At 41.3% G+C, this 19,125-nt stretch overlaps 1 protein-coding gene across 4 annotated transcripts in view; it reads right to left on the bottom strand.

Moving 5' to 3' along the window:
• FRS2 (fibroblast growth factor receptor substrate 2) overlaps positions 1–19,125 on the bottom strand; it is a 116,657-nt gene that overhangs the window by 61,920 nt on the left and 35,612 nt on the right. The gene's annotated exons all lie outside the window — the stretch shown is intronic.

Here is a 19,125-nt window from a genome sequence, read left to right as displayed (position 1 = left end):
TTCTTTTTAAAATATGTATGTTCCTAAAATGTGCTGGTTGTTAAGACAGTTAAGAATCTAAGAGAAAATCTATCATACAGAGTGAAAGGTTGACAGGTCTCAAAAATAACCCTCAAGGAAACTTGGGAGCTCCTTTCTATCCTATAGCTCATCAGTATTCCACAAAATGCTACACTTCTTGTAAAAATTGGGGGAATGCAAATATTGATACAAATTTGCTTTTTTCTCTTTCAAAAAGAAGCAATGGAAAGATAAATTGAAACCATTTTTAAACAGTTATCTATTAGAGAAAAGAGAAAACAGGGTAGAAGGGATAGAAATGGAAGATGTCTAAGAATAAACCTTATTTTATAATTTTTACTTTGAAGATGTATTTTAAAATCAAATGAACATCAAACTACCATTGATTGAAACATTAAACACATAGGACATCTTTGGATGTTGCTAGGGCACTAACTTATTATCTGACATTTGATAAAGGGGAATAATCAAGTATTTATCCTGGCTTTCTTGTATGAAAAATACCCCAGGGTAATCAAGAAGTCAATAATCCTTTTTTATAGGATTCCAAATCCTATCTAATAAAAGAGAAACATGGTAATTAGCATACGAACGCTACCCTTCCCATTGGCTAATCAGCATGATATGCAAATTAACTGCCAGCCAAGATGGCGGCCGGCAGCCAGGCAGCTTGAAACTAACATGAGGCTTGTTTGCTTCAGTGACGGAGGACTGCAACGTTCCCCGCCTGCCTTGCCGGCCTCTGAGCTTGCAGTTTAAGAAACACTGTAACAAATATAGAAGCTAAACAAAACCCCAGAAACCTGCTTTCAGCGAGCCAGGATCTCAGAGCTGGAGTTATACATTGTTTCGATTACAGAACCCAAACAAACCAGATACCTGTTTTCAGCAGCAGAGGCCTCAGAGCTGGAGCCAGAGCTAAAGCTGGCCCAGAATAAAAAAAGAAAAAGAAAAAAAGGAGCAGTTGGGAGCTTCAGTCCCAGCCTGAAAACAGCCCTCAGCCCCTCACCCAGACTGGCCAGGCACCCCAGTGGGGCCCCCCACCCTGATCCAGGACACCCTTCAGGGCAAACCAGCCAGCCCCCACCCATGCACCAGGCCTCTATTCTATATAGTAAAAGGGTAATATGCCTCCCAGCACCAGGATCAGCGGAGCCGCGAGGCCTCCCGGCACCGGGATCAGCATGACAGGGGGCAGTGCCCAAACCCCCTGATAGCCCTGCGGCTCTGTGTGTGACAGGGGGCGGGGCCACAACCTCCCTATCTGCCCTGCTCTGTTCATGACAGGGGAAGGCGCCCCAACCCCCTGATCAGCCCTGCTCTGTGCCTGATAGAGGGGAGCTCCCCAACCCCCTGATCACCCTGCGGCTCTGTGTGTGACAGGGTGCGGCGCCCCAACCCCCCCACCCCACAGGCCCTGCTCTGTGTGTGACGGGGTAGAGCCATAACCTCCCCATCAGTCCTGCCCTGAGTGTGAGAGTGGCGGCGCCCCAACCCCCTGATCGGTCCTGCTCTGTGGGTGATAGAGGGCGGCGCCCCAACCCCTCCCCCCCCCCACGGGCCCTGCTCTGTGTGTGAAAGGGGGCAGTGCCCCAACTCACCTATCGGCCCTACTCTGTGAGTGACAGGGGGGAGCTCCTCAACCCCCTGATCGACCCTGCTCTGTGCGTGACAGGGGGCAGCGCCCCAACCCCCGGATTGGCCCTGCTCTGTGCGTGACAGGGGGTGGTGCCGCAACCTCCCCATGGACCCTGCCTTGAGTGTGACAGGGGGCGGTGCCCCAACCCCCCAATCGGCCCTACCCTGAGCGTGACTGAGGATGGCATCGCAACCTCCCAATCCGCCCTGCTCTTTGCATGACAGGGGGCGGCGCCCCAACTCCCCAATCGGCCCTGCTCTGAGCGCAACCAGGGGCTGCACCTGGGGATTAGACCTGCCCTCTGCCACCCGGGAGCAGGCCTAAGCCAGCAGGTCGTTATCTCCCGAGGGGTCCCAGACTGCGAGAGGGCACAGGCTGGGCTGAGGGCCCCCCCTCCCCCCCATGTGCACAAATTTTTGTGCACCGGGCCTCTAGTTTAAATATAAAAGGAATGGGAGGATTGGAAAATCAGCATTTTGCCCAGCCAGCATGGCTCAGTGATTGAGCGTCAACCTATGAACCAGGAGGTCATGGTTTGATTCCTGGTCAGGGCATATGCCCAAGTTGCAGGCTTGATCCCCAGTGTGAGGCGTGATTCTCTTTCATCATTGATGTTTCTATCTCTCTCTCCCTCTCCCTTCCTCTCTGAAATCAATAAAAAAAAATTTTAAATAAAAAGAAAATCAGCATTTTGTAACCCCTAATGAAATAATAGATATTTAAAAATGATCAATGAATGTTAAAACCATTAGGTAATAATAGGCTGATGGGAAATGTTATAATGGATAAATCAAGTTGACAAAACTTGAACCCAGTGATTAATCCTAACACCATTAAAAATGGTTCAACCAGATATTATGTGCAGAAGTACTCATCACTATCCATTAAGTATTCATCCTGGGAGCTCCAGTTCCAAATGATATCCACCATATTACCACCCTATCACCATGGACCAAGCCACCTTATTTCTCACCTGCATTACTATAATGGTTTCCTATCTGATCTCCCACTCCCTTGTTCACCTCAACAAAGCAGTCAGATTAGTCCTTTTCAAAAGAAAGTCAGATCATGTCATTCCTCTGCTCAAAACCCTCTAATTAAATCCTCCTCACTAGTATAAAAGCCAAAGTCCTTAAAAAGGCATAGGACCATGGTGTGAAATTTCCCTTCCCCATCTCTCTAACCTCACTTCCTACCACTCTCCATGTTGTTCAGTCCATTCTAGCCACATTGGTCTCTTTCCTGTCCTTAAAGGCATCAAGCATGTTCTCAGGGCCTTGGGATTTGTCTTTCCCTCGGACTATGACACCAGATACCTCTTGGGCTTATTCCTCCTCCACCTCCCTTAGAACTGTTTTTACAAGTTATCTCAAAGAGATATACCCTTGTTCCCTAGGCAAGCCCAAAACCTCTGCATCAGATTTTCCTATCTGGGAGAGAATATGCTAGGAAAATTCAGCCATAAATTTTGGAGACGACAATCATTTGAAACACAAAGTCACCGATTTTTGTGTCTAAACATCTATAGAGCTACTGTCCAAACGATTCTTAGGGTCCCAACCTCAAAGAATTAATGAAGATACAGCTACTACAGTGTAGTTTTTTGTTTTGTTTTTGTTTTGTTTTGTTTTTAAATCATCTATATCATAACACTAGAAAGGAGGGGGTTAAACATTTAAATCAAATGGCTTCCATTATAAAAAAAAAATAGCAAAATAAATAGCATTCCCTTTCCTCCCACTCCTTTAAGGATTTCTGTAGGGATTACATGATAAAGTTCCAATTAATCTCAGGAAAAGTTTAACTACTTTCAAATGTATCTGCTACCTCAGGCACCATGACCACCAGAAAGAATCAAAAGAACTCACTAACATGACTAGACTAGCTATGACATAGTTGGGATGTTTGAACTTAATTATTTTTCTTTAAATAAACAAACTCCCTCTGGAGTAAGGCCTACTCTGTTTTAAACATCTTATGGCTGCCAAGCTCAGGGTCTTAAGAGAGATAGCCAGGGGACAGAGAAAACAGCAAGTATGACTCAGTGATCACATTTAATAGTCTCTGAGACCAAAACAAAGATACCAGTTCTGGCAAGAGTTCTCTAGAACTGCCCCAAAACTGACTTATCCACATACCTTTCATCTGAACAATTTCTTTTTACTTAGTTTAAGTTTCACAAAGCACTTGTTATGTGCCTATGGACCTTAGGTACAAAAATAAACCAAGAGGACAATGAAAACAATCAGCAGGGGTTCTAAGAGTTGGAGGATGAAATTTAATGTTAAAATCTATTTTGTTTGGGGAGGAGGGAAGAACTCTTGAGTTTTTTTTGCAGAAATGCCCCCGCTCATTTGGAAATCAGACTTTAACAAGTCCAGTCACTTGAAAGAAAGTTAGTAATTTTAAAGTATCCTTTATTGAGAAACTCTGTGTGTCAAGTGTTTACATTAGTTGACAATTCTCAGAATTTCCCTATGGGAAAGGTATTAACAAAGCATGTGGAGTGGTTAAATATTTTGTCCAAACCAGAAAGAGAGAGTGCCGGGATACAAAACGTCAGTCTTTCTTTTTCACTATTATAATCTGCAGTAAACTGGAATAAAGATATTAGTCACAAATATCACATTTGCCCCACAGGAGTGACATAAATCCAGGCTGCTCATTTAAGAAATTTTGTTCCACTGTTCCAAAGTTGCTTTAGATAAAAAGGCAAAAGGGAAAGGTTTACTGTTACACATTAATAAGTAAACTGTGGCATTGTAGGAAATAGGCCTCTTTGACCCATCTTCAGCATACTCAACTTTTTTTTTAATACATATTTTATTGATTTTTACAGAGAGGAAAGGAGAGGGATAGAGAGTTAAAAATATCAATGAGAAAGAAACATCGATCAGCTACCTCCTGAATGCCCCCTACTGGGGATGGAGCCCACAACCAAGGTGCATGCCCTTGACGGGAATCGAACCCGGGACCCTTCAGTCCTTGGGCTGAACCAAACCGGTTAGGGCACATAATCAACTTTTAATGGAGGAAACTAACAGCATGTTGCCAGTCGGTTACTGAATTTTCCCAGGGCAAACAGGATGTAGGGAAGAAGGGAAAGGGTATAAGAACAAAGAACTGTATACTAGGTTGTACCAGTTAATAATGCGGATTTTTTTCAATAGGTATTTACACATATGTTGATACATATGCGATTTGATATGCATACTATTTTGTTGTATTTACAGCATTTAAAACTTCATATGTCAAATTTGCTGAAGGTGTTAACATCATAGATATTTTTACGCTTAAAAATGTAGAATTTCATGCCAAAAAAAGAGCATTTGCAGGAAGTTTTAATTAAGTTATCATATACTTCGGGAAGCTTATGGTGAACATGTTCCATCTCAAGATACTTGTGAATGCTGGTTTAAATGCTTTAAAAGTGATGATTTCAAGGTGAAAGATAAAGAACGTCCAGGTCAACCAAAAAAGTTTGAAGACCAACAAATGCAAGCATTATTGGATGAAGATGCGTGTCAAACTCAAAAACAGCTTGCGGAAAGATTAAACGTTGCTCAGCAAACAATTTCCTATCATTTACAAGCAATGGGAAAGATTTTAAAGGAAGGAAAATGGGTGCCACATCAACTGAACGAAAGACAAACGGAAAACTGAAAAGTCATCAGTAAAATGTTGCTTCAACAGCACGAAAGAAAGTCTTTTTTGCATCGAATTGTGACTAGTGATGAAAAGTGGATTTATTTTGAGAATCCCAAAAGCACAAAATCATGGGTTGATCCAGGTCAACCATCAACATCAACTGCAAGGCCAAATCGCTTCAGAAAGAAGACAATGCTCTCTGCGATTGGTGGGATCCGGAAGGTGTGGTGTATTATGAGTTTCTAAAACCAGATGATACCATTAATATGATCGCTACTGACAAATAATCAATATGAACCATGCTTTGATCGTGAAATGACCAGAATGTGCCAGAAGACACAGCAAAGTAATTTTGCTTCATGATGACGCACCATCAAACACTTCAAAACCAGTTAAAGACACGTTAAAGATCTTGCCTAGGAAGTATTAACCCACCCACTGTATTCACCAGATCTTGCTCCTTCAGATTGCCACTTGTTCCAATCGATGGCACACGCACTTTCTGAGCAGCACTTCAAAACATACGAAGAAGTGGAAAATTGGGTCTCTGAGTGGTTTGCCTCAAAACAAGAAAAGTTCTATTGGGACGGTATCCACAAATTACCTGAAGATGGAGGAAATGTGTAGCTAGCGATGGACATTACTTTGAATAAAGCACTTTTGATGTTTCTCTTGAAATTATGGTGTTTTCTTTGATTATAAAATCCGCCATTATTAACCGGTACACCTAGTACATGACCAGCAACACATTTTCCAGGAAGATCCACCCCCCACAACTAGACAAAGGGAGGTGGAGACAACTAGATGAGGCCTCAGCCCATTATTTTTTTTTAAATAACCCAATAGGAGGCAATAAGACCTAGGTGAAGTACAGGTAAAACTATTAACCCATAGAACTCAGCCCATGAGAAACCGGGGGAGGGATTCTTGCACACTAGGAATAAATAGCCTGTGATCACAGCTCCAAGTGTGCCTGTTCAACCAGACATCCAATCTTGCAAGACCACATGACAAGTCTCATTTTCGCCATACTTTGTGTCTCTGAGCCTGTTATTTGAATTCGGACAGGTGAGCATTTCTCATAGCATTAAAGGGATGAATCACAAGAATATGCTACATTTAGGTCTAAGGAACTAGTAAGAGTAAGTTAGGCATAGCACAGCTCACTACTTACTATTCATTCATGATTAACCTAATCACTTCTAAGTGATAGCTATTCCATTATTGGTTTCCAACAAATAGAAAAGTAGAATCCATGTCACATGAAAGAACCTTCAGTAAACCCATATCCCAAATATTCAATATAAGCTATACCTGTTTTCTCTGACCTGCAGCTATATAATTCTTTCTCCTAAAATACACAAAACTTTTAGTTACAGCCATCGGATAATTCAAAGGAATTCAGTGGCCCTCCATAATTTGTGTCTCCTTCATTATACATAAAGAACTTAATAGTCTATATTTAAATAGCATGCAGGGGGGTGAAATGCTGGGAAGGAGGATAAGAAAGACAAAACTCATAAATTGGCCATATTAGAAATAAAAGAAAAGATTTTGAGAGTAGGAAACAATAAACTTGTGAAATCACTTTATATTTTACAGGTGGAGAAACTGCAGCAGCTTATAAGTAAGGACAGAACTTTAGTTCACATTATAAGTGGTATTTCCCCCCCAGAATCATTTATTCCAACAAATCTATAATAGGTATTTTAACTTAATGCATACATAACATATGTAACCAGACAGACTGCAATGTTGAAGAGTTTAAATAAACGCATGAATTCTGAGTATATAAGTTAAGGGAGAACAGAAAATGGCCCATGAGTCCTTTAGGAATGACAGAATTCAGTAAGTAACCTGTTTCCTTGGGGGTAGCTCTTTAGCACAGGCGGGGCTAGAGGGTTCACTGCTCTGGCCCAGCATGACATTTCTTCTATGACTAATTAAACTCATCCTTAGCTAATGTTCATAAAGATAAGAAACTGTGGCCCTGGCAGGTGTGGCTCAATTGGATGGAGTGTTGTCCTGTGAACTGAAGGTTCAATTCCCGGTCAGGGCACATACCCAGGTTGTAGGTTTGATCTCTGGTTAGTGCAATGTACGGGAGGCAACAGATCAATGTTTCTCTCTCACATCAATGTCCTTTCTTTCTTTTTCTCTCTTTCTCTCTTTCTTTCTCTCTCTCTCTCTCTCTCTCTCTCTCTCTCTCTCTCTCTCTCTCTCTCTTTCTCTCTCTCTCTCTCTCTCCCCCCCCCCACCCTTTTCCTCTCTCTCTAAAATCAATAAAAACATGTTCTTGCCCCAGCCGGTTTGGCTCACTGGATAAAGCGTTGGACTGCGGACTAGAGGGCCCTGGGTTTGATTCCAGTCAAGCGCACATGGCCAGTTGCGGGCTCCATCCGCAGCAGGGGTGTTGCAAGAGGCAGCCAATCAATGATTCTCTCTCATCATTGATGTTTCTATCTCTCTCTCCCTCTCCCTTCCTATCTGAAATCAATAAAAATATATTTTAAAAAATAATAAAAATCTAAAAATAAATAAAAACATGTTCTCTGGTGAAGTTTTTTTTTTTTAAAGAGCAGCTGACTGAACATACATAATGCCATTAATATATTAAAAAGCATGTAATGAAAAATAAAAATCTTACCTAGTAATAGACAAACATGTAAATTAACCATCCCTCCGCTATGCTTGCCAGCCAATCAGGAGAGTATGCAAATTAATCCAACAAAGATTGCGGTTAAATTGCATACGTAGGGGCGAAGCGGCGGAGCAAAGACTGAAGGCTCCGTCCAGAGCCTCGAAGACTGAAGGCTCCGACCGGAGTGAAGGCCTGGGTCCCGGGTGCCGGAGGAAAACCGGTGCCAGCAGCCAGGGGAAGGGAAGTCCTATTGCACGAATCTCTTCGTGCAACAGGCCTCTAGTAAATAAATAAAAAGATAAGAAACTGTATATACCAACATCCTGGATTCAACCTAATAGCTTAATAAATGGACTATTGCCCTAGCTGGTTTGGCTCAGTGGATAGAGTGTCTGCCTGTGGACTGTAGAGTTCTAGGTTCGATTCCAGTCAAGGGCACATGTCCGGGTTGCAGGCTCAATCACCAGTAGGGGGTGTGCAGGAAACAACCGATCAATGATTCTCTCTCATCATTGATGTTTCTATCTTTCTCTCCCTCTCTCTTCCTCTCTGAAATCAATAAAAATATTAAAAAATACAATAAATAAATAAATGGACTATTGCCCATTTGAAGATTGCTGGTCCACTAAAACAGTTCAGGAGGGGAGGTAAGGACAAAAAGCATAGTATATTAAATATTAAAAATGTAATGCTTAAAGAGGACAAAAATGACTTTTCATGTCATGGGCATTTACCTTATATCAAATACTTCTCTAACACTCAACTCACAAGTGGACAGTCTACAACAAGCATGTCAAACTCGTGGGCCACATGCCTCATTTCCTCATTTATTTGGCCCGTGTTAGCCTTTGAGTTTGACATGCTAGGTCTACAAGAATGTCTGTGTGGAAGGGCATTTGATCTACTCACTTTAACAAAAATTATAGCTGCCCATTTAGTCCCAAAAGCACAAGTGAATAAAATTACATCATTATAAAATGCTGCTTTGGTAGCATAGAAAAATCTGCAGTACAGACAGACTTGTACTAAATGAATAATTAACAAGAAATTTATGAGGAATAGTCTAGCATGACTGACATTATAGTAACTTACAGGAGTTTCTTTACAACTTTCCCCCAAAACCAAATTGTACAAGTCCCAAGTTAAATAACAGCTCCAGTTTATAACTCCTAGATAGCAAATTTTTTTTTAGTTTTCAAATAGAAGTACACCAATCGATTTTAAAATACAAACTGGTAGAGGCTTAAAACTTACGGTTTATTCTAGAGATAGCATTAATTCTAACTTAAAAAGGGGAGGTGGGGGGGCCTCAATGACTTTCCTAAAGCAGAGGGAAAATTTCATTGTTTTTCAACCATTACAAATAACAAAGGGTACCACTTGAGCTAAGCCGGTGTGGCTTGACCTATGAACCAGGTCAGAGTTCTGGGTTCGATTCCTGGTCAGGTCACATGCCTGGGTTACAGGCTCAATTCCCTGTGGGAGGCGTGCAAGAGGCAGCCTATTAAGGATTCTCTCTCATCATTGATGTTTCTATCTCTCTCTTCCTCTTCCTTCCTCTCTGAAATAAATAAAAAATATATTTTAAAAAAACTACCACTTTGTAGGATAACGTGCTCCCAGTCCTTCAATATATATTTGTCTGATACTCCCGTGTGTGTGTGTGTGTGTGTGTGTGTGTGTGTATCACTATGGCACTTAGTACATTGCATCTTACTTATTTACATATTTGTCTTCCATACTAGGCCCTGCCTTGGTCTTGGTCATTCTATGTCCCCTCTCCTTGATGACCTGACTCTCTTACATTCAATAAGTGGCTTCCAAACACTGATACTCAGAGAGACAGAATTTTATCAGGATGAAGTGTGTGGCAAAGTGCATTACAGTAAGTTACTAAATGTGAAAAAGAATCAGAAATTATTCAATTAGTTAAAAATAGGTAAAATTAAAGCCACAAATTTTCAACTATCTTTAAAATGCCTAAATACATATACATGCCATACTTAAGATTTTAATAAACTTAGTAGAGTCAACCTGACAGATTTATTTATAGGATTTTGAGCTAAATATGTCAGGGGGAATTAAAACAGTTTAATACAGAGGTTATGAAATCATAGTCTTTGGAATTAGAGCTCTGAGATTGTGTCCCAGCTCTGCCCTGATTAACTATGATCTTGAATAGGTTACTTACTCTCTTTTGGCCTATTACCTCATGTCTAATGTGGGGATGATGTGCAATAATCTTGTAAGACACTTAGCATAGTGCCTAGCACATAGTGAAGGCTCAATACATATCACAGCTAAAACATCAGATGCACCCTAGCTGGTTTGGCTCAGTGAATAGAGCGTTGGCCTACACAATGAAGGGTCGTGGGTTGGATTCCAGTCGAGGGTGTGTACCTTGATTGTAGGCTCCATCCCTGACCCCAGTCAGGGCCTGTGCCCATGTGTCTCTCTCACATTGCTGTTTCTCTCTGTCTCTCCCCATTCCTTCCACTTTCTCTAAAAATATAAATGGAAAAATATCCTCAGGTGAGGATTAACAAACAAAAATAAAATAAAGCATTGGGTGCAGTGAACATCTTTCATTCTTTCTGTCTGCCTTTCTCTTCGTGAGTTTGGGAACTTCCCCACTTTATGATTTTAGAAAGTCAAATAGTTTTCTACATCTTAAATTTGAGAACTTCCTCTCATCTTATAACTTCAAATGGTCAAACACTTTCCCACATGTCCTATACATGGACTCTGCCAAACATATATGCCCAGCCCAGCCCAGCCTAGAAATGGGCAACTAGTGAGCAAGAAAAGTGGAGACCAGAAGGAATTCTCTCTCATACTAATAGTGGAATAATTGCAGCCAGGTCAAGTCCAGGGCAGAGGTGGCAGCATTTACAGTCATCCAGAGCTACAGTCACTGGGGCAGGCTGTGGCGTCTATCAGTCTGTCTCTAGATGGTGCTGGCATCCTCGTGGGAATCATTGTGCAATGTGATTTGGGGAATTGTTTCTGGTTGCTTAAGTCCTAAATCTGGTTCTCTAACCCATGCAACAATTTGATGAACCACTGAGCTCTACCCAATATCCTTTTGAAATACATGATATGCTTGAATTGGATTTTACTGCCACCAAGAATTCTGACACACATCAAGTAGGGGTAAGATTTACTGCCTCACCTTCACAGGGGAAAAAAGATTATTTTTAATCTCTCCAAAGAAACACAAAAGTGTTGTTCACATTCAAGCATGGATTTTTCCTGTGCAGTCTTGGAAAAATGATTTTTCTAAATTTGAATAATCATTTTCCTAATTTAGAATATGAGAAATGTCTAACCAATTTTAAATTTATTTCAAAGGAACACAGTTAAAGAGAGCGATGACACAGGAAAACACCTATATTTCCAGCTCTCTCTCCCTCCCTCTTCATTCCCTCTAAAATTAATAAAAAAAAATATTTTTTTAAAGTAGAACCTTTTTATGGTGTCCATAAGTTCATTTCTATGTAATTTCCAAAATGTGTTAAAAAGTAAAATAATTTTTGCATTGTATACTAAGGGCTATTTCATTAATCACCGATTATAATTTATTGGTTGTTATTACTACATACCCTCAGAAAAAAAAACTTAAAGTTTATGCCATTTAACACAAAAAAACTTTCTGGTCATAATCTATCTCCCCTAAAAGGACACCATAATCCCTTATAGAAAAGTTCCTTTACATTTGGTTACCTATACTATACAGAGCAGGAACTTTCTACTCAGGGGAGTAAGAAGAAAAAGTTCACACAAAATCTAATCTTCCTTAAATGAGTCATGACCAAGTCAAACCAGCTATATTTGCATTTCATAAGAGGTCTATAAGCAGCAGGGCTAAAAAGGACCTAAGGCTAGCACTAGATTACTACCTTATTATGAAGAATAATTCATGCTATAAAACAACAACAGTTACAGCCAAAACATTTTTTTTAAAGGTACAAAAACAAAAAGTAGATAAAGCCCAAAAGAGAACAGGGAGAAAATCCTATACAAGAAAAGGCTAACATGCAAATTGACCAAAAGGTGGAACTACCTGTTGCTATGGCACGCACTGACCACCAGGGGGCAGATGCTCAACGCAGGAGCTGCCCCCTGGTGGTCAGTGCACTCCCACAAGGGGAGAGCCACTCAGCCAGAAGATGAGCTCACGGCTGGCAAGCACTGCAGCAGTGGCAGGAGCCTCTCCCGCCTCCACGGTAGCACTAAGGATGTCGACTCCTGGCTTAGGCTCGCACCCCTGTGGGGAGCAGGCCTAAGCAGTCAGTCGGACATTATCCAAGGGCTCCCGGACTGCGAGAGGGCGGGGCTGAGGGACCCTCCCGCGTGTATGAATTTCCTACACCAGGCCTCTAGTATGTGTATAAAGAGGCAAAAGAAGTTTTACAGCAAGTATGGCAATTCCAAGGCACATGTACTGCTATTTCCCTTCCTTCAAAACTGGCCAACACAGGTAACAGGTGACAGCTCTATGGAGCTTGGCAAAGCATCAGAAACCTCTAGAATGCTACTGCAAAGCAATGGAAGTTGTCAGACCAAACAAACATTGCCATTCCTGACTTGGACTGACTAGATGAAGGGTACGAAAAAAAACTATTAAGGAGGGAATAGGTATAAGGAAAAACAGTAAGAGTAAGAGCCTCAAATATTTCTGAGCTTTTTCTTATTTTATATTTCTAGGTTGCATATACTTCTTCATTTAACAAACTTCATAATTACTTATTATGCCTGTTTTATACACAGAAAAAAAAACTGAGGTTTATAGAATTTTAAGCCACCAATATGTTAGAGTCATACATAAAATAAGTGATGGAACTGAGGCTCTACCATGATATGATCACTTTACCACTCCTTTTAGATAGTTGATCATGGAATTCAATCACTGGTCTAACCTCTATCCACCCGCCCATGAAAATCCACCAGAACGGATTTTTTAAAAGAAAATTTTAATTATTTAAGTAATAACATGTTTCTTATTGAAAACCTAGAAAATATAATGGAAATACTAAAATTCATTTCTTTTCATTGCTTTTATAATTAATATTTTAATGAACACCTTATACATATAAATCTCTGTGCACATTTTTATTCCCTTTATAAAGCATTATAAATGGAATTCTGGGTCAAAGAATTGTGAATACCTCTGCCAGAACATCTGATTTTAATATTACTGAAATGATAAACAGATAATGGTTCCTTGAAAGAAACAACCATGCCTCACCCCTCCTTGTATCCAAAATGCCTAAGCACATGAGCAAGTGTTCAATGACTGCTGAATGAATGAAGAAAGTTTCTCTTCCCTCAGCACAGGGTCTGAACAGAGAATTAAATAAAGAATTAAATTATCCCCAACTAGAAGACAACAATCGTGCCAAATATCAAGTTCATTAATGGGCTGCATAAAACTCTTTGCTAGGGGGAGAGGAGAGAGGATTACGGGTTTGCAACAGGCCTCAGGAATCAAACCCCTGCCAACACAATGGTAACCAGCGATAAAAAAGGTGCCCATCTATCAAGCTAAAGTTTATAGCCAATATAACTATATGACTGCCTTTGTTTGGCATACCTATATTTAAAAACCCCAAATTTTCCATTCCCTGACATCCAGTCTCCCTTATTGCACCGCTTTACTCAGATTAGACATTTGCGCCAGACTGTGAAGCCACGCCCATCAGTCAATCAGGGTACTGTGCAGTAACTCGTCAGGGAATAGATACAAAGCAGAGAGGAATCCTCATTGTGTGTGCTTGCCCGTCATGTTGCTGGTGCATTGCACCCTTTTGTGCAAAAGTAAATCTGCCTTGCCAACCCAAATAAAATAAAAAATCCCCAATTTTTAAAATTAATAAGAAATGTAGGGGGAAAGCAGGCCTTCAGTTAAGCATGACTAACCTGACTCCTTCCTGATACCTCACCTTAAAAAATTAAAGTTGTTTTAGCCGAAACCGGTTTGGCTCAGTGGATAGAGCGTTGGCCTGCGGACTGAGGGGTCCCGGGTTCGATTCCGGTCAAAGGCATGTACCTGGGTTGCGGGCACATCCCCAGTGGGGAGTGTGCAGGAGGCAGCTGGTCGATGTTTCTCTCTCATCGATGTTTCTAGCTCTCTTTCTCCCTTCCTCTCTGTAAAAAATCAATAAAATATATTTAAAAAAAAAATAGAAATGATTTGCCCTAACCGGTTTGGCTCAGCGGATTGAGCGTCGACCTGCGGACTCAAGGGTCCTAGGTTCGATTCCGGTCAAGGGCATGTACCTTGGTTGCGGACACATCCCCAGTGGGGATCGTGCAGGAGGCAGCTGATCGATGTTTCTCTCTCATCGATATTTCTAACTCTCTATCCCTCTCCCTTTCCCTCTGTAAAAAATCAATAAAATATATATTTTTTAAAAAAAGTTGTTTTAGAAGTACAGAATCCATAAGGATACAGAGAATAAGGAAAGACATAACAGCAGATGAAAGAAGTTAACAATATTTGGGAAGCTAGAAAGGAAAAAAAGTGGTATTAACCTAACAAGACCAAGAAAGGTGAAACCTAAACCTGAGAGAAAGAAGCCATCAAGAAGCAAGCTGACTACCCCGCAGTAGGGCTCAGTGGTTGAGGTCACTGTTCCATTCCTGTAATACCCAGGTTTCAGGCTCAATCCCCAGCAGGAGGCATGCAGGAGGCAGCTGATCAATGATTCTCTCTCAGCATTGATGTTTCTTTTCTATCTCTCTCTTCCTCTCCCTTCCTCTGAAAATCAGAACAAAGAAAAAAAAATTGAAGCTGATTGCCACTAAAGATTGGGAATTGGAGGTCAGAAGAGAAGAGATGGGTAACTACTGTTTCAATAATCCTTGAATTATTCAACTTTTAAAACTACATATATACAAATATTTTCAAGATAAAAATTTAAAGAGATAAAGCAGATTTTGTCATGATGTTAGAAAGATCTAAAACCGTCTAAATTCAGTATACATCATTTTTTCCAAACTATTATATTGATTTCTGTCAACTAGAATTTTCAGTAGTATTGAGGTCAATAGTACTAACTACTTTTCTTATAACACAATTCATGAACTGACACAGTATGCAATTCACAGAAATACTTTGGGCATGTAGCAATTCTAAAGCCTAATTGTATAAAACCATTCCATAAACACCATGCTTTATTTATTCCTTCCCCCTAAGAACATCTATTTGGATGTATTTATATAAAAAGTTTATATTATTTGTAACTCTTGGGTCAAATCCAAATTTTGACATTTTGAATGACTAGCATTTGTAAGCATCAGTGATGGGAGAACTGAAAATACAGTTGGAATGTCAAATTATACAAATGGACAAACTGAAAGGCTACTTCATGGAAAAAAATATGAAGTACTAAATATGCAAAAGAAAACAGGAAACAATCTTATCTGCAAGAACTATAGCAACTTGCAACATTTTAAAAGTCACATTCTTGTGGGCACAAATTCACCAACTAAATATAATCTAATTAACATATTTCTTCTACAGCCAAAACCAAGAATTTCATTCCAGGAAGAAAAAAAAAACACTTCAAAGCACAGATTAAAAGACCATGAGCAGCTACATCAGAATCCATTGAAATTTTTTTTAATTTAGTGAAGTTCTCTTCATATAAAAACTATGAGACAGCTCTTTCAACAATACTAATGGACTGTGCTGATCTATAACATATAGTTGTCCAATTTTACATATCAACTATGTAACACATTTACAAATAATTAAGCAACTGCTAGAAAGGCTTAAGAGCATTAAAACCATGTTATTTTACATTGTACATCCACATAATCAAATGAGAAAAAGAGTCAGAAGTACAGCAACCAATGAAAAGCAAGTATTTATCACTAGGAACCCACGTGTCAGGGAATATGAGAAAGAAATGCATAGGAGGCAAGTCTGCATTCAGGGAGTTTGAAATTTACAGTGCAGAAGGGGTAAGAAGTGTATGGTGATAGAGATGCCAAGGCTAAGACATAAAAAAAAAAAATGAGCAATGTAATACAGTGAAATGACTGAGTACTATACTATCCTATATAATAAAAGGCTAATATGCAAATTGACCGAACAGCGGAACGACCAGTTGCTGACGTGCACTGACTACCAGGGGGCAGACGCTCAACGCAGGAGCTGCCCCTTGATGGTCAGTGCACTCCCACACCGCTCAGCCAGAAGCCGGGCTCACGGCTGGCAAGCACAGTGGCGGTGGTGGGAGCCTCTCCTGCCTCTGCGGCAGTCAGACATCCTCTGAGGGTTACCAGACTGCAAAAGGGCACAGGCCGGGCTGAGGGACTGCCCCTCCCCGCCCCCAGTGCACAATTTTCATGCACCGGGCCTCTAGTTAAATATAAAGGATAATGATAAATTTAGAGAAGAAGATAACAGTGGGCTTAAAAGAGGAAGTAGGCACTGAACTAGGTGGCCCTCAAAAGATTAGAAAAACATTTGAAGAATTAAGGAGAAAGATCAATTCTATTCTCTCCCTCTAGATTTTGCTGTATATTTAAAATTTTTCATAATGGCCCTGGCCAGTTTGGCTCACTGGATAGAGTGTCAGCCTGAGGACTGAAGAGTCCCAGGTTCAATTCAGGTCAGGGGCACATGCCCAGGTTGTGGGCTCGATTGCCAGTAGGGGGCATGCAGGAGGCAACCGATCAATGATTCTCTCTCATTATTGATGTTTCTATCTCTCCCTCTACATTCCTCTCTGAAATAAATAAAAATATTTTTTTAAATAAATTTTTTCATAATGAAATTCTGGGGGCAAATGTATATAAAATCAAAAAAGGAAAATAATCTGAAAAAGAACTGGCACAGACAAGGAAAAATAAACAAAGTAGTAAACAGGGGAAATGATCCACAACTTCAAAAAATAAAAAACAAAGGGAAAAAAACAAATAACCATACATCTTGTGTATCAATAAATGTTCACACAATTTTGATTAGCCTCATTCCATTACTTGAGAGAGAATAAGAGTAAGAGCTTTATAATCCCACTTCCACAATGATAGAATGACAAAAAAAAAAAGTTTTCTTTAGCAACAAAACTACATAAGGACAGCTAAAATTTCCTGATTCCCAATCCTATCATCTATCCATTACCCTACACATTACGTATTAAGTTTTTTATACTGGACTTACTTCATTATCAACTTCAATTTCCCTTAAAACCAAAAACATTAGGACACTATAGCTACTATCTTTTTTAAATGTCCATTTTAAAGTGTGCTGCAATACATAAGAGCCTAATGGGTCTCATTTAAACCACAAAACTTTTATGACCAAAACCTTGTGGCCTTTCTAGTAAATTGAGATGTTACTATTCCAATGTGTCCTCTAGCCAACAGGCCATTCTAATGGTCAGAAGAAGAGAGGATGATGCTCAGGAAGATTTCAGAGCTAGTCATAGTTCCAAGGAATTCATATACTGTATAAAACTTTTTCAATGTTTTATCTAAATTATTTTGGTTGGCCCAGCCAGTGTAGCTCAGGGGTTGAGCATTGACCTATGAACCAGAAGGTCATGGTTTGATTCCCAGAAAGGGCATATGTCAGGTTGCAGGCTCAATCCCTGGTGCCGGAGGCAGCTAATCAATGGTTCTCGCTCATCATTGATGTTTCTCTTTCTCTTTCCCTTTCCCCTCCTCTCTGAAATCAATAAAAATATATCCTATCTAATAAAAGAGAAAAATGGTAATTGGCGTACGACGATACCCTTTTCATTGGCTAATCAGGGCTATATGCAAATTAACTGCCAACTAAGATTGGCAGTTAACTGACAACAAGATGGCGGTTAATTTGCATATGTAGGCACAATGCAGGGAGGCAAAAGGGAAAGCAGGAAGAAGCCCCCTGCCACTGACAGTGATCGGAAACCCAGGGGGGAGCTAAGAGCTGGGGGGCAGGGCAAAGGCGGCCCCGGGGCCGCCTTTGCCCTGCCCCCCAGCCATGATCGGAGAATCAGGCTCCTTTTCCGCCCTGGCCAGTGATAGCAGGAAGTAGGGGTGGAGCCAGCGATGGGAGCTGGGCACGGTCGAAGCTGGCAGTCCCGGGAGCTAGGGGTCCCTTGCCTGGGCCTAAAGCGGAGCCCACGATCGCGGGGCCGCTGCAGCTGCGGGTCCCCGCTGCCCGGGCCGGACACCTCAGCCAGAGGCATTAGGCCTGGGCAGGGGCGGAGCCTGAAACCGTGGGGAGCTGGGGGTCCCCTGCCCAGGCCTGACACCTCTGCCGGAGGCCTCAGGCCTGGTCAAGGGGCCGATCCGGTGATTGGTGATCGGAGGGTGATGAGGGTCAACTCCTCTGGCCGAGGCATCAGGCCTGGGTGGGGGGGCGGAGCTGGGGATTGGGGGGATATGATGGTCCCCTTGCCCAGGCCTGAAGCCTGGGTCAGAGGCGTCAGGCCTGGGTGGGGGGGCGGAGCCGGGGATTGGGGGGATATGATGGTCCCCTTGCCCAGGCCTGAAGCCTGGGTCAGAGGCGTCAGGCCTGGGCAAGGGGCCGATCAGGCGATCGGAGGGTGATGGGGGTCAATGCCTGAGGGCTCCCAGTATGTGAGAGGGGGCAGGCTGGGCTGAGGGACACTCCCCTCCCCCCACACACACCCAGTGCACGAATTTCGTGCACTGGGCCCCTAGTTTTAAAAATAATTAAATAAATAAATAATTTTGGTTGCATGCCGACTGACAGCTGCATAGATAGGGACTAAAATGCAAGAAAAGTACATACTTAATATATCTAAATGAAACACTATAAAATAATGAACTGAACTAGTAATTATGCCATATTAGTCACAAACTTACAAGCTTTCTCGGGAATTACAATAAAATATTACTTTTAACACCTACACTACATTTTTCCCTCCTCTAAATTAGTAAGACCTTATTAGTTTTTCCACATCTACAAATAGGTATCAATGTTTATTAGTGTTTGCCAAACCAGATTAACATTTGTCATAAACTGAAAAACACTCATTGGTCCAGCATCTAGGAGCCAGGGTGCTTTATATTCTCTCACTTCTTCCTGTCTTCCCCCACCCGAAGGCATTAGAGGGTCTCATGCTCTCCTATTATACTCCCACCCGAAACCTTCCTGAACAGTAGCCAGGAGCCACCTCCTCCCTCCCCTGGCCCTTCCACAGAGATCCAC

This window comes from Myotis daubentonii, chromosome 2 (assembly GCF_963259705.1).
Source record: "Myotis daubentonii chromosome 2, mMyoDau2.1, whole genome shotgun sequence".
NCBI lineage: Eukaryota > Metazoa > Chordata > Mammalia > Chiroptera > Vespertilionidae > Myotis > Myotis daubentonii.
Note: the sequence above shows the minus strand (reverse complement) of the source record. Positions and strands in the feature narration are given on the sequence as shown.